The sequence below is a fragment of the Mirounga leonina genome, unplaced genomic scaffold (genome assembly GCF_011800145.1).
Source record: "Mirounga leonina isolate KUSES-001 unplaced genomic scaffold, KU_Mleo_1.0 Mir_166, whole genome shotgun sequence".
Classification (NCBI taxonomy): Eukaryota; Metazoa; Chordata; class Mammalia; order Carnivora; family Phocidae; genus Mirounga; species Mirounga leonina.
In genome coordinates this window covers 2,479,978-2,497,431 of record NW_023270418.1, presented here as the reverse complement: position 1 = coordinate 2,497,431, position 17,454 = coordinate 2,479,978, and the positions used below count along the sequence as shown (strand labels likewise).

Here is a 17,454-nt window from a genome sequence, read left to right as displayed (position 1 = left end):
AAAGGTAGTAAGTGGTAGAGAATTCAAACATAAGACTTTTCTGACTGCAAGTTTGGTCATTTGTAACCACTGCATTGAATTAGAACTATCCACTTTGGCTGCTGCTTTGTTCCTTAGTGCTTGTCCTAGTCTTCATGTCCTCATTTCCATTTTTATTAATTTTATGCATTTTTTATCTTTTAAAAAGAAGCTTACAGTATGATCTGCTTAATCTCATATTACCCAAGAATGACCTTAAGTCTATGACACAGGATATGCATGAATCTAAAATAACTGATAACATTTAACCACTTTCCAATGTTATTTAATTTCTTTATACAATATTATTTCTACAAATGATGTGAACAAAATGGGAATGAAAGACATGAAAACCATCTTATAACAATAGCCAAACTAAGCTCAGTAGAATTAGAATTAAATGGAAAAAAATGAAGCCCCTAAAAAAAAATCCATGTGGTCCCTTCAGCAGGACATATACTAAAATTGGAAAGATACAGAGAAGATTAGCATGGCCCCTGTGCAAGGATGACATGTAAATTCGTGAAGCATTCCATATTTTTGCTTGAAAAAAGCATGGAAGATACTAGAGAATCCCTTTCTGAAGAAATAAAAGAACTAAAATCTGAACAATGTTATTAATGAGTTGCAATAAAAAATGGAGGCTCTAACTGCGAAGGATAAATGAGGCAGAAGAGAAATTAGTGTTATAGAAGACCAAATGATGGAGAAAGAAGAAGCTGAGAAATAGAGAGATAAACAACTACTGGATCACAAGGGCAGAATTTGAGAGATAAGTGATACCATAAAGCAAAAAAAATTAGAGTAATTGGGATCCCAGAAGAAGAAGAGAGAGAGATGCAGAAGGTATATTGGAGCAAATTATGCCAGAGAACTTTCCTAATTTGGGAAAGGAAACAGGCATCAAAATCCAGGAGGCACAGAGTACCACCCTCAAAATCATTAAAAATAGGCCAACACCTGGACATCTAATAGTGAAACTCACAAGACTCAGAGACCAAGAGAAAATCCTGAAACCAGCTCAGGACAAGAGGTCTGTAACCTACAATGGTAGAAACATTAGATTGGCAACAGACCTATCCACAGAGACCTGGCAGGCCAGAAAGGACTGTATGATATATGCAGAGCACTAAACAAGAAAAATATGCAAACAAGAATACTATATCCAGCTAGGTTGTCATTGAAAATAGAAGGAGAAATAAAGAGTCCAGGACAAATAAAAACTATAAGAATTTGCAAACACAAAATCAGCCCTACAAGAAATATTGAAAGGGATCCTCTAAGCAAAGAGAGAGCCTAAAAGTAACATAGACCAGAAAGGAACAGAGACAATATACGGTAACAGTCACCTTACAGACAATACAATGGCACTAAATTCATATCTTTCAATAGTTACCCTGAATGTATATGGGCTAAATGTCCCAATCAAAACACAGGGTATCAGATTGGATAAATAAACAAGACCCATCAATATGCTGTCTGCAAGAGACTCATTTTAGACCCAAAGACACCCCCAGATTGAAAGTGAGGGAGTGGAAAACCATTTACCATGCTAGTGGACACCAAAAGAAAGCTGGGGTGGCAATCCTTATATCAGACAAATTAGATTTTAAAACAAAGACTATAATAAGAGATGAGGAAGGACACTATATCATAAAGGGACTATCCAACAAGAAGATCTAACAATTTTAAATATCTATTCCCCTCACATGGGAGCAGACAATTATATATGCCAATTAATAACAAAATCAAAGAAACACATCGACAACAATACAATAGTAGGGGACTTTAACACCCCCCTCACTGAAATGGACAGATCGTCTAAGCAAAAGACCAACAAGGAAATAAAGACTTTAAATGACACACTGGACCAAATGGACATCACAGATATATTCAGAATATTCCATCCCAAAGCAACAGAATACACATTCTTCTCTAGTGCCCATGAAACATTCTCCAGAACAGATCACATCCTAGGTCACAAATCAGGTCTCAACCTGTACCAAAAGATTGGGATCATTCCCTGTGTATTTTCAGACCACAATGCTTTGAAACTAAAACTCAATCAGAAGAGGAAAGTCGGAAAGAACTCAAATACATGGAGGTTAAAGAGCATCCTACTAAAGAATGAATGGATCAACCAGGAAATTAAAGAAGAATTTTAAAAAATTCATGGAAACAAAGGAAAATGAAAACAAACTGTTCAAAATCTTTGGGATGCAACTAAGACAGTCCTAAGAGGAAAGTATATAGCAATACAAGCCTTTCTCAAGAAACAAGAAAGGTCTCAAATACACAACCTAACCCTACACCTAAAGGAGCTGGAGAAAGAACAGCAAATAAAGCCTAAACCCAGCAGGAGAAGAGAAATAATAAGGATAAGAGCAGAAATCAATGAAATAGAAACCAAAAGAACAGTGGAACAGATCAACAAAACTAGGAGCTGATTCTTTGAAAGAATTAATAAGAGTGATAAGCCCCTGGCCAGACTTATGAAACAGAAAAATGACCCAAATAAATAAAATCATGAATGAAAGAGGAGAGATAACAACCAATACCAAAGAAATACAAACAATTATAAGAACATATTATGAGAAAATCTATGCGAGCAAATTAGATAATCTGGAAGAAATGGATGCATTCCTAGAGATGTATAAACTACCCAAACTGAACCAGGAAGAAATAGAAAACCTGAACAGACGTATAACCACTAAGGAAATTGAAGCAGTCATCAAAAATCTCCCAACAAACAAGAGCCCAGGGCCAGATGGTTTCCCAGGGGAATTCTACCAAACATTTAAAGAAGAATTAATACCTATTCTTCTAAAACTGTTCCAAAAAATAGAAATGGAAGGAAAACTTCCAAACTCAGTTTATGAGGCCACCATTACCTTGATCCCAAAACCAGACAAAGACCCCATCAAAAAGGAGAATTACAGACCAATATCCCTGATGAACATGGATGCAAAAATTCTCACCAAAATACTAGCCAATAGGATCCAACAGTACATTAAAAGGATTCTTCACCATGACCAAGTGGGATTTATTCCTGGGCTGCAACGTTGGTTCAACATCCTCAAATAAATCAATGTGATACAATACACTAATAAAAGAAAGAACAAGAACCATATGATCCTCTCAATAGATGCAGAAAAAGCATTTGACAAAGTACAGCATCCTTTCTTGATCCAAACTCTTCAGAGTATAGGGATAGAGGGTACATACCTCAATATCATAAAAGCCATCTATGAAAAACCTACATCGAATATCATTCTCAATGGGGAAAAACTGAAAGCTTTCCCCCTAAGGTCAGGAACATGGCAGGGATGTCCACTATCACCACTGCTATTCAACATACTACCAGAAGTCCTAGCCACAGCAATCAGACAACAAAAAGAAATAAAAGGCATCTGAATAGGCAAAGAAGAAATCAAACTCTCACTCTTTGCAGATGATATGATACTTTATGTGGAAAACCCCAAAGACTCCACCCCAAATCTGCTAGAACTCATACAGAAATTCAGTAAAGTGGCAGGATATAAATCAACGCACAGAAATCAATTGCATTTCTATACACCAACAAGACAGAAGGAAGAGAAATTAAGGAGTCGATCCCATTTACAATTGCACCCAAAACCATAAGATACCTAGGAATAAATCTAACGAAAGAGGCAAAGGATCTGTACTCAGAAAACTATAAAATACTCATGAAACAAATTGAGGAAGACACAAAGAAATGGAAAAACGTTCCATGCTCATGGATTGGAAGAACAAATTTTGTAAAGATGTCAATGCTACCTAGAGCAATCTACACATTTAATGCAATCCCTATCAAAACACCATCAACTTTTTTCAAGGAAATGGGACAAATAATCCTAAAATTTGTATGGAACCAGAGAAGACCCCAAATAGCCAGAGGAATGTTGAAAAAGAAAAGCAAAGCTGGCGGCATCACAATTTCGGACTTCAAGCTCTCTTACAAAGCTGTCATCATCAAGACAGTATGGTACTGGCACAAAAACAGACACATAGAGCAATGGAACAGAATAGAGAGCCCAGAAATGGACCCTCAACTCTGTGGCTAACTAATCTTCGACAAAGCAGGAAAGAATGTCCAATGGAAAAAAGATAGTCTCTTCAACAACTGGTGTTGGGAAAACTGGACAGCAATATGCAGAAGAATGACACTGGACCATTTCCTTACACCACCACAAAAATAGACTGAAAATGGCTTAAAGACCTAAATGTGAGATAGGAGTCCATCAAAATCCTAGAGGAGAACACAGGCAGCAACCTCTTCGACCTCAGCCGAAGCAACTTCTTCCTAGAAACATTGCCAAAGGCAAGGGAAGCAAGAGCAAAAATGAACTATTGGGACTTCATCAAGATAAAAAGCTTTTGCAAAGCAAAGGAAACAGTCAACAAAACCAAAAGACAACCAACAGAATGGGAGAAGATATTTGCAAATGACATATCAGATAAAGGGCTAGTATCCAAAATCTATAAAGAACTCATCAAACTCAACACCCAAAGAACAAAGAATTCAATCAAGAAATGGGCAGAAGACATGAACAGACATTTTTCCAAAGAAGACATCCAAATGGCCAAAAGACACATGAAAAAGTGCTCAACATCGCTCGGCATCAGGGAAATCCAAATCAAAACCGCAATGAGCTACCACCTCACACCAGTCAGAATGGCTAAAATTAACAAATCAGGAAACGACAGATGTTGGCGCAGATGCGGAGAAAGGGGAACCCTCCTACACTGTTGGTGGGAATGCAAGCTGGTGCAGCCACTCTGGAAAACAGTATGGAGGTTCCTCAAAAAGTTGAAAATAGAGCTACCCTATGACCCAGCATTTGCACTACTGGGTATTTACCCCAAAGATACAAATGTAGGGATACGAAGGGGAACGTGCACCCTGATGTTTATAGCAGCAATGTCCACAATAGCCAAACTATGGAAAAAGCCAAGATGTCCGTCAACAGATGAATGGATAAAGAAGATGTGGTATATATATACAACAGAATATTATGCAGCCATAAAAAACAAAAAATGAGATCTTGACATTTGCAACGATGTGGATGGAACTAGAGGGTATTATGCTAAACGAAGTAAGTGAATCAGAGAAAGACATGTATCGTATGATCTCACTGATATGAGGAATTCTTAATCTCAGGAAACAAAGTGAGGGTTGCTGGAGTGGTCGGGGGTGGGAGGGATGGGGTGGCTGGGTGATAGACATTGGGGAGGGGATGTGCTATGGTGAGCGCTGTGAATTGTGTAAGACTGATGAATCACAAACCTGTAACTCCAAAACAAATAATACATTATATGTTAAAAAAAAAAAAAAGAGAAGATAGTAGGAAGGGAAAAATGAAGGGGGCAATCAGAGGGGGAGATGAACCATGAGAGACGATGGACTCTGAGAAACAAAATGAGGGTTCTAGAGGGGAGGGGGGTGGGAGGATGAGTTAGCCTAGTGATGGGTATTAAAGAGGGCACCTACTGAATGGAGCACTGGGTGTTATACTAAAACAATGAATTATGGAACGCTACATCAAAAACTAATGATGTATGGTGATTAATAGAACATAATAAAATAATATTTATAAAACAAAAAACAATGGACTACTAAATTTTTTAATCCTCAAATCAGCAACAAATGTAGGAGAAAATATCCAATGCTGAAAAGGGTGGCAAGACAGGCATTCTCATTCAGCACTGGTGAGAAACTAAATTGGTTTAGCTATTGTGGAAAGCCCTGATGAAATTATTCTACTTTCAAGTATCCAGAGGAAATAATTCAGAGATGCAGACAAAGATTAACATAAATAGGTATCATCTATAGCATTATTTATAATTGGGTAACATTGGAAACAACCTGAATGCTTAATAAATTCCAAGAGGAAAAAGTCAGAAAACCGAATTATACATTTATATTATGACAAAACATGATATACAGAAAGAAAAAAGTAGTCAGACTGGAAAGGAATTAACAATATTATATTCTCTGAATGATGAAATTATAGTTGTATTTTTACTTTTTTGTATTTTTCAAGTTTTCTCCAAGAAGGAAAGGAAACTCCTATTTAAGAAGACACACAGAAAGATTGATAAAGAGAACGTCAGAGTCAATTTACAAAAATAGAATGAATGCAAATATGCTACAAAATAAAAGGGAAAGGAGGGAACATGATTTGCAAATTCTTGACAAGGAAGAAAAGGGAAATATGATACATTACCCTCTTTAACCTAAAGGAGAAAGAAAATGCATTTCTCAGGGAAGATTAAATGTTTCCAAGACCTACTTCTCTAACATTTGTCTTCCTGTTCTAACTTAAGGCTCTCACCCATTTATTTTTTCCCCTCTCACTTCCCTACTGTGTTGCCCCTCTTATTACTTGTGTCTGGAACCTACAGGTACCTACTAAATATCAATGTTGACTGAAAAACTGTCATCTGTTTCAAGGAAGTTTCCATTCAGGATTCTCTGGGAAGCAGGTGTTTCTACCAGCACCACATTACCTGAAGAACAGGTAGAAAAAATAGAAGTAAATCTAAGATCCCTTGCAGGAAGTCATCAGTATCACTCTAGAGAATTGAGATTGAAGCTCCTTTGAAATTTTCATTAATTTCTGAAACACTTAAGTTGATTCTCCATGCAGGGCCCAAAGAGATATAAGAGAAAATAAAGGAGAACCAAATGCTCTTTTGTCTGAAGCCCAATTCTGCCATTTACTGGCCAAGTGAATTGGATGGACCTACCTCTTAAGTTGTTAAGCCTGGGATTCTCACCTGCAAAATGGGGTCATAATGACTATTTCATGGTGTTGTGGTAAAGATTAATTAACACAGTGTTAGCAGTTTCCAACACCATGACTGGCCACAGAGGCAAGTAAGACATGTTAGTTTCCTAAATAAAATATTGGCCTTTCCCTTTAGGAACTTATAATCTAGCAGAAGATGTGAACATTTATGTAGGAAATGACCATGCAAGGTGAAAAGCAGTGTCAGAGCAAGTTCTTTCAGAACTGAGGAAAGGAAAGATTATTTTCAATTTGGAATTTGGGGGTGGATAGTAAACACGTAATAGGATTCCATCTTGGTTCTAAGATACAGTGGGGAACATAGTCCTTACTCCCAGTGGAATTCATAGGCTACTAGAAGGTGTCAGATAATGAACATTTATCCAAAGAAGAAGATTTCAGGTGGTAAAAATGTGTGGTAAAATAAAAGAGAGAGAGGAAGATGGCAGAGAGACAGGAAGCTAGTCCAACAAGCTGGTCAATAAAGACTGTTCCGAGGTGACATTTTAGCTGAGACGGAAACCAACGGGATCGTCATCTTGGAGCCATGCCAGGGGTAAAATGAGAACCACTACCAGATGTAAAGTGCCCTGGCTAGAGGAGAAGACCCAACAGAGCTAAACGACTCAGTAAAGTTAAAGATGTTTCCTAGGTCGCTAAAAATTGGGGTGAAAATAAAATGGCTTCCATGATTAACAGAAATAGGCGAGACCACCAGAAATGAAATATTCCACAAGGTTTGGCTAAATGACAACTTCCTTCTCCCCTGACCTTGTTAGTAGCTTCACAAGGAGGTTGAGAAAACACATCATGGAGAAAGCAACCAGTGAGCTTTAAACAAATCGTTCTACCCCACTGGGCAATCTAGCCACTGTCTGAGATCCCCTAGTTTTTAGGGCTTTCAGCCTCAGTTTACAAACCCATTAAGTTAGCATAATAATTTCTCCAGCAAGCAAAAGGGAGACCAACCTGTTAGTAATAAAGCCACTTCACAAGTTGCAAGTGCTTGGCTGTGGGGTTGTATCCTGACAAAATACGGGTGATTATTTTTTTCTCTCCAGTTAAGCTCCATGCATTAGAGAATTTTAAAGAGCTCTTTGATGACTGAGTAAAGCAGTTTTATTCCAGGCTGAATTGGCCTATTACTTCCTCATATAACAACGGCTTGTGCTTCTATCCGAAGGGGGCACTTTCGATTCACTTAAAGGACAGCAGAGGGTCTAATGCAGCATGGAGGCAGAGCAGGAAATTGGGAGAGATTGACTGCTTAGTCAAAGAGGGAGGAACAAACGTCCCAAAGGGCAATGGGGTATTTGCTCAGCAGTCCAAGGATTAACTACATGTATTTTTTAATCTTCCAAAGCAAGTGGAGGGCAGATGTAGTTTGACCTTGAGAAAGTCTCCTTGGTGGCCTGGTTTTATGGAACCAGGCATAGCTAGTTGGTTATGAAGTCAATTATGAAATGAATTTATTAGATCAGGGTCAACACTTCTACAAAAACAAATAAGACTAGAACAGAATATAACAGATTAAGAGTATATCACATAAGTAATGGTATTTTTATGAAAACTTTTTTCTGATATGTATGTATATGTGTGTATTCTTGTGTACTGTCACAATGTAAAATGTGTTTATTACTGATAATAGTAAAACAAAAATTTAAAGCCACTGGTGCAGGGGACATTCCATCCTGAAGCAAGCCCATAGGTATATGCTCTCCAATCCCAGGGCATACACATACTTCACTCACAAACTCAGAATCGGAGCATTTGAGTTAGAAGGTACCAAGGATACCATCTACACACGATATTTTACAGATAAGGAATTGAACTAAAGAAGTAAAAATAATTTCCCAAGATAAGGGCCTCAAGACATGAAACAAGTTCTCCTTAACTGACAGTCTAGGGATCTTTACACTTTAAAGTCATAGCTTAACATTGGAAAGGAACTGTTCTGAATCAGATGTCCATGCATTTTCCTTTCACTGCCAAAGAGGGGAGTTGTCCTAGACTCTAGCAACACAGAATCCTTCATTCCATGGGATCTTCCCTGCTCACACAACCCCCAGGACGTGACTACAGTCTGAGGCTGGTCATCCCATTTGGGATGCATCTGTTTCTTTCAATCTTTCATGTCTACCCCAGAGACTACCTCAAAGATGAGTTCTCAGGGTTTAGGTTTAGAAACAATATGGTTTGAGTTCAGAGCTCAGGTGCCACTGTCCCATAGACCTGGGTTCAATTCCCACTGGACAATAAGCCCCATGAAGATGGTGTTATACCTTCCTTGAATACTGCTGTATCCTCAAGGCTTCACGCCATGTGTAGGACCGTGCAGCACCCCATGCAAATTTGTGGAAAGAAACAAGGGAAAGGAGCCCTGAGTCTGCCACTTAGTAGCCATGTGACCTGGATAAGTGACTTCACCTCTCTGAGCCTCGGCATTCTCATCTAGAAAATGGAAATATTCAAAGGGTTAGAGGATCAAGTGAGAGAACAGAGATCCAGAACTGAGCTCAGTTCCCAGACTATAGCAAACAGTACGTGATGGCTGTTATAACTAGATATTTCTTCATTAGTGCTTGGTGACTTTTAACACAGCAGAACCCCGCCCCCTTTTTAAGATAACAAATATTTAAGAGATGAAAGCAAAACTCTACAGTGCTGCTGGCTGGCCTCCCTCTTGGGCCCACTAGGGGCCCCTGAATCACCTCTGAGGGATCCCAGGGTTGATCAGAATTGTGCACAAAAATTACTCCCCGGAGCCCTGACCTTTTCCCTCTCCTGGCAGGATTACTGCTGAGGCTGTTATGGATAGCTGAGGCCAGGCAGGACATGAAGGCCTGCCATGAGCACCTGTCAGAGCCACATAATGACAAATCTCCCTGGAGACAGCATCCTATTGTTCATGTACAGCACCGATGATGCATTCTCGGAGCCAGTGAGCTTCAGAGTAACAAAAAACATCAGGTCCCGTAAAGGAAGACAACAGATGAAGGAGGAGTTCTAAAACTGCAGAACCTGCAGGAACTAATGTCAGAGTCATGTGCAAGTCTACTAAATTTCTGGAATTAATTGATGGCCCCACATCTAACAGCTTCCTCCAGGCACACATTTGCATATGGAAATGTGCAATGCTTTTTATTCATTCTCGTTTCTTTCTTAATGTTAAATTAACTGGGCCAATAAACCACAGGAAGTATTACTTGAAATCTGACTTCAATCACTATTAACATAAAATATTTAAATGTGCATGGAAAGCATACTTCAGGGGGCTTGTCCTGAAGAACAGCAAGTAGAAAGGAAAGTCGGAATTTCGTCAGGTAAGAGAAGGTGTTTCATGCGGCTCTTCAGCGGGCAACGGGACCAAATGGAAGCAAATATGGGAGCTTCGCACTCTGCTAGGAAGAGTCAGAGACACCAAGAGAGCCATTAAGAACCCTGGCTTTGCTGGGACAAAACTTGGACACTTGAGCCAATCTCTTCAGTGCAGCTTCATCTGTCACATGGGAACCATACTGTCTACTTTCCAGGGACATTGTGAGGACAGGATAACATATGAGAAAGTTCATGGAGTTCTTTGCCAACACAGCATCGTATTCACACCAATATTTTCAGTATTTATTCTGATACTTCATCACCATCTCAGCGACGCTATGAGTGCCTCTCAGACTATCAGAGTGATGTAAGTGCATAATGTGAGGTTTTAAGTGTTTCAGTGAAGGATGAGGGCTTCCAGCTCTTCCCATGCTCTCTGGAGCAGTTTGCTGAGGCAGTTTCGCATTAGATTTCCAGAGGGTAAATGAAAATAATTATCCTAATTGTTATAAATAATGCCAAGGACATAGGCTCATATTCAAATATATTTGCTTTAAAAAGGACCTTGAGCCAACGTCGTGAATGAAAACACGACTGATGTCAGCTGCGGGAGAGGAAAGTGGGTGTCAGACTGCCCGGGTTTGGCACTGGGGCTCTGTCAGGAGTAGACATATTTGCAGTGAGTGAGGAGACACGAAGCCCAGTGATTTACTAGACAGCATCTTTTCGGGGAGCTTCTGAGGTATATCCCTAGCCCTGTTAGACCCTCCCTCCCATCAGACGTCATACTCTCAGTTTCTATTCTCTCCACTTCCTGCTGAATTTTCTCAACTAGCTCAGATAAGAACTATTTTAAGTGCCACGGAGACAAGGACTGGGTCTTTCGTACCTGAAGGTCTTGAGCATAGTGCATGGTTCATGCCGATAAGCCAAGTACTTAGTACATGACCAGTATATGCCAAGCATAGGTCAGCTACTGGGTATACAACAGAAAAATAAAAAATAAAAAAGGGGCAATCCCAGCCCTCATGAGGTTTGCAGTCTAAAGCAGTTCACAAGGTTAATAAATTTAAGTTATTAGTGCCTTGACGAGATGAACCTTCCAAATTACTGTGCCTATTATGTTTAGTAACTATTACTGAGACCTTACTATTAGTAGAGAATGAAGATTCAAAGTTGAATGAGGCTCTCTTTTAAAGAAGCTATTTTAATAAAACATACTAACATGCATACAAATAATGATAAAAAACCATGATATTCTAAGCTTATTTGAAGTATTCTCATTTAATCTAAAAAAGAGCCTTATAAAGTAATCCCAATTCTACTTTACAGATGAATAAACTGAGGCACAAAGACGTTAGCCATTTCCCATGATCTGTAATTCTGCTCCTAAGAGTTGGAGCCAGGATTTGAAGGCTAAAGCCTGGAGTCCGAATCTAGGGCAGGTATGCTTACCTCTTAGGTTTTGCTTCTAACAGAAACAGAGTACAGTAGGAGCAAAAAGGAAGAATAATTCTTACTGGGAAAATGAATCCATCCTTTATTCCTGTGTCCACCCTATGGAGTACCTACTACATGCTGGGTGTTGGGAATGCAAAGATGACCTGGATGCATCCTGCTTTGTAGCTTCCACACGAGTGAGGGAGAAGAATAAACAAACAAGCTGAGGATATAAAAAGAGAAATATCAAGGAGGTAACTTCCTTCCTGGGAGAGAGATCACTTCAGCGGGGACTTTAAGGATGGATAAGATATTTATGATGTGATAATGGCCTTGTTTCAAATAAATTACAAAGGGCGTTACTTCAGAAAGATGGACAAGCCCCTGGAAATTATTTCTTAGGACGAGGGGAGCTATTCTGTGCCCTTGAAATACACAACTTCTGGGCGCCTGGGTGGCTCAGTTGGTTAAGCGACTGCCTTCGGCTCAGGTCATGATCCTGGAGTCCCGGGATCGAGTCCCGCATCGGGCTCCCTGCTCGGCAGGGAGTCTGCTTCTCCCTCTGACCCTCCTCCCTCTCATGCTCTCTGTCTCTCATTCTCTCTGTCTCAAATAAATAAATAAAATCTAAACAAACAAACAAACAAACAAAAAAAGAAATACACAACTTCTGAAGAGAGCGGACTGTGGCAGCCATCCTAAAGCATTGCCTACCTGACCCCAAAGAGCAGATGGTACATAGTGGATTAAGAACACGGATTCCACACTGCCCTATCTCTGTGTGCCAAAGTCAGGTTTGACTTGATTTATGTCTCCCCTAACTTTATAAGAAATCCTCTCCACAGTACAACAGAAAGAACACGCTGTGCTATAGAATCCAGTCAAGGTCAGGGAAACAAATGAATATCCTGATAGGCTGTAGAGAGGAACAGGAAGTTTAAAGTTTGAAATCGTTCACAATTGACATCTACCCCATGAATCTTCCGGGATTATTAGTTATCTTCTGGAAATAACAGCTTTCATCTGAGATTGTATGGAGCCCCATAAGAGATATATATTTTTAGATTTCAGGCAACATACAGAATTTGTTTGGAGATATTGGGGGATTTTTATTTTATTTAACTTACATGGTTACAGAATAACTAATATTAGAAGTCTAAGAGGAAGCTTATAATCAAATAATCTAATCGGTTGTCTTTATAGCCCATTAAGTGGATGTCCAGAGATCAGACCCCCTTGTTCAAGTTACTCGACTCAGAAACATTAAGTCAAATTAAACCTGTTTTGAAAATAAAGGCTTTACTTTGCATCTGTTTTTGCTCCTATTTCCTCTGCCTCCAATTCATTCCCTCCCCCCGTTCCCCTCACCTCCCATGGCCAAATTTACCTATATGTGGCCAAATGTTCCAAGTAAACTTCTAATTACCTGAGGGAAATGTGAACTATCTTCCGTGATGGCTGACAGGGTGTCTTTCACTGAACAGGCATAGAATGGGTGCCACAGAGAGAGACACAAACTACCTAAAGGAGAAACTCCCACAAATCTTGGATGGCAGTGTGAATTAAACCACTCTGACAAGGGGCAGCATTTTGGCATATATCTCAAAAGCCACAGGCTTGTGTATAAAATTTGAGTCAATAATCCCATTTTGATGAATATATCCTAAGGAAAAAAAAAATCTCAGGCAGTGAAACAACAGTGAAGCTTTATGTATCAAGATAACCACGACAGCATTATTTATCATTGGAAGAAAAAGTAAACCCTAACGATAGTTCTTGACTTCAGTAAGAATGGTTAAGTAAATTTTAATGCATACAATCAGTGGAATATTACACGGTGATTTACAACTGTGCCTGCAAAGAGATCTGACAGTAGCATTTAGTGGCAAGAGCATGAATACGAGTTTCAATCTCAGCTTCACCCCTTATTAGCTGTGTGATATTGGGCAAGTTACCATGAATACTATATAAATATAACTATTATGATTATTATCATCAATGCCATTTTTATGCTAACCTGGGAGAATGAAATGTTTACACAGACTATATTGACAGGAATAAAGCACTATATAGCTAAATAATGATACTGATTTTATGATAATGATCATAACCGCCTAAATAAACCATTATATCAACCTATACTTTATGTGTCCCCACCCTAGTTTTGGTGCTCATGCAATGCTTTCATTATTGCCTGAGGGCCCATGGCTCTCTGCCCCTCCCCCAGTTCTACCTGCAAGAGGAAGCCATACCCATACCCAGAGAGCAGAAGTGGCCACCAAGCATCTCCCTCTCTACCGTCCAGCGAGGGCCAGCTGCCAGTACTTTTCCTGAAAATAATCCAGCAGCAATGCCACTCACCAGTATCCTGAGACTTTCCCAGCTCACATCTAATCCATCTTCTATGGGATAACACTCCATTTAGTGATTTAGGATACAAGTTAGTCCCCAGGATTAGAGAAGGGAGCTCTGGGTGTTTTAGGGGTGCAAGAAGAGTGGGGGTACCTGACCATGGTGAGACTAGATGAAATCAACTTGAGATTTCTCACCAAGATAGAGAAGAAGGTCATGTGCCCTCTTCCCCCACAGTTGGATATCCCCAGCTGTGACACTAAATGAAGAATAAATATTGGGAGGAAATATATCAACATGTAAGCAGCGGCCATCTCTAAACGTGGCACTACACTGGAGTGTTTTTATTTCCTCCTTCCTTTTATTCTTTAGTATTTTCAAAATTTGTTTGACTGGCCATATACTAATCTTCACAATGGGGAAAAAATAAACCTTTTAAATGTGTAAAAATACAGGTCTCCTTCAAGTGTTTGAAAGTTTAGATGGCATGATGTCAAGTAAAAGTCATAACCTGACAGCTTTTCATATTAGAAATTTTCCAGAAGTCCCCTGCATATCAGATTTAAAAACTGGGGACTTAGCAGTGGGAACTGAGAGGATTAGGGTTGTTGATGACACAAAGGGAAGAGAAAGCTGGCATTTCAGGGATATTACTAAAAGCCAACATACTTTTGACAAACTCAGATTCAGAAAATGCCCCAAATGTGTACTGAGAAACATTGGATCCTTCAGAATGAGAAGTAAACTTAATGCACCCACATGGTAAGAGCATAATACTTGAAAAGTCATTGTACTTATAACTTAATATTGTCTTTTAAACCTCTCTATAAACAAAAAAGAAGAAAAATAAAAAATATATATAAAGTAATTCTTTTAACTGGCTCAAACTTTTAAAACTGGCTCAAAAGTTTGAAAACTCTGTGATATGTTTAGAAGGGAAAAAATTTTCCACCTTTAAATACATGGGGAAATGTTTATTATATCCCACTTTGAGAGTGACTAACTCTGGTGGAGAAACAATTAAAAGGTTCTGAATATTCTCCAAAAATGTGCCAATCATTTCTAGAGAATGTCCAAAGAATTTACAAATCTCCAAGATTTATAAATATGTTTTTAACAATATATTTGAACTCACCTAATGCACTGACATCTGAATAATTTCAGTGACCACCGTCAGACCTCTTATAAACATAATTTAATGTTTAAGTAGAATCGCAGAGAGAGACAGCATGGATTGGCTGTTACATCCAATCCTTCACCACGTTCTGTTTGTTCTTGGACTCAAACGCTTCTTGAGTTTGTGTACTACTCTCCATCATCACTGCCTCTACACTAGTCTGAATTCCCACTGTGTCTTGCCTACGTCAGTGAACCAAGCAAGATCATGTGGTGACAAGCATGGACTCTGGTTCCAACCTGGTTCTCTACTTACTAGTTGTGTGACACTGGGCACTCATATTTTAATAAACTATAAAATGTTTCTTTTATCCATCCCCAGCTGTTACACCTGTAGGTATTTGCACTGCATGCAAGTGTCTATAGTGGAGGTAATTTCATGTACTGGCTGGGAGCTCTCTGGCTGCATCACCTGCACCCTTCTCCTGAGCCATCCATCCATCAGCCAGGAACCTTTCCAAATATAAATATAAAATGTCACCTCCCTTTCTTAACCACTTCAGTAGCTTCCCATTGCTTTAAGGATGAAGGCTAAATTTTACATGTATAAAGTCCCTATCCCCTTCTCTATTTTCATCTATTCTCACTTCCCCCGCTTTCTGTGCTCCAGTCATGCTGTCTTCTTTCAGCTCCTCAAACACTGGCTTCCTGAGACCAGGGACCACATCTGGGTTTGCCCATCATTTTATTCCAGCACCCTGTGGCGTACCTAGAAAATGTTCCTATTGGTAGTAATAGCTAACATTTATTGAGCCCTTACTGTGCCTCAGATATCGTCCTAAAGTGCTTTATTTATATTATCTCACCACAATGGTATGCCGTCAGTTCTATTACTATCCACATTTCACAGATGGGGAACTAAGGCTGACAAAGCCAGGAAACTTACTCCTGGTTTCAGGGTTAGTAACAGGACGGATCTGAACTTGGAAAAAAGAACCCTGGAGCTACTACAAGAAACCTTCCATAAATGTTTATTGAAGGATTAATTGAATAACTGTTCCAGAGTGCCAAATGGCTTGATTCTCAAATGCAAAAGATCCAAATCAGTGTATCAGCAAAATAAGAATGATTTCACATTAGTGGCCTTTGGAATTGCTTGAAATTAGTCAAAGTCAAAAGGTTAAAGCCATGAAAACAAGACTCTTAGTGTAGAGGATCTGAGATCATCTTCCTGATAGGAGATTCAGCTGGTCATATATACTCTGGATTTTTCTACCGCTTTTACTGAATTTGCTTCTAAGAAGAAGGTATCACACCTCATTCACTTCTGTGAATCATGAGTGACAGCTGACACTAGGCCTGTTTCATGGTAAGTGCTCAGGGACAGGTGGTCAGAATGTCAGGCTCTATTACTAGTTGGAGAAGATTTTAAGGATCTGAACATTAAAAAGGAAACCGAAGAAAGTAGCAAGGTCCTGAGACCTGGCTGACAAATAACCTAACTGGAAAAAAAATCAAATGGAGACATGAATGGTTTCAAGTTCATTCATCATAGAGAAGGGGAGGCTAGGGAGGAGAACCCCTAAGATAGAGAGCTGCTTCTGAGAAGGAAGGACATCCTCTGATCGTCATTTCCCCAGAGAGGTAAGAGGTAAGACTTACTTAAATGCAGGGGTATTTGGGTTTTAAAAAACTACAGTGCCAAGGGTACCTGGGTGGCTCAGTTGGTTAAGCATCCAACTTTTGGTTTGAGCTCAGGTCATGATCTCAGGGTCTTGAGATAGAGCCCCACACATCAGGCTCTGCTCAGCACGGAGTCTGCTTGAGATTCTCTCCCTCTCCCTCTCCCTCTCCCCCTCCCTCTCTCTCAAATAAAAATAAATTAAAAAATCTTAAAAAAACTGCAGTGCCAGACCTCATATTTTGATAAACTATAAAATATTTCTCTTACCAATCCCTGCCTTTCACACCCATCCATACTTGCACTGCATGCAAATGTGTGTAGAACTGGGACAATTTTGTGTACTAGGTTAAGAGCATGGACTTATATGTTGCTCAGACATCATCAACATTCTCATCGTTGGCACTCTGAGGACAGTTTACTTCAATCCTCTGAGCTTCTGAGTCCTGATATGTGAAAAGGGAATACTTAAACCTTCTTCCTGGAATTGCAAAGGAAATGGGAAAATGTAAAGTATTGAGCCCAGTGTCTGGCATACAATTGGTGTTTGAGTAATGGTAGCTGCTACTTTATCATCATCTCTGCTATTAGTCCATTATTTTTTTTCTGGAGGAGTTAGTTTATTCAAGGGGATAGGTGTTAACATCAAGCTGTACATAGCAGTCATTCCAAAAAGAGAGAGAAAAAAACAATCATATAAAACATCCTTTCTAAAAG

General features: G+C 39.3%; 1 protein-coding gene and 1 non-coding gene across 3 annotated transcripts in view; one reads left to right on the top strand and one right to left on the bottom strand.

Annotated features, from left to right (window-relative positions):
• NELL1 (neural EGFL like 1) overlaps positions 1 to 17,454 on the bottom strand; it is an 807,199-nt gene that overhangs the window by 241,609 nt on the left and 548,136 nt on the right. The gene's annotated exons all lie outside the window — the stretch shown is intronic.
• LOC118016372 lies at positions 457 to 560 on the top strand. Its single transcript, XR_004680793.1, has one exon. It is a non-coding gene; the product is annotated as a U6 spliceosomal RNA (small nuclear RNA).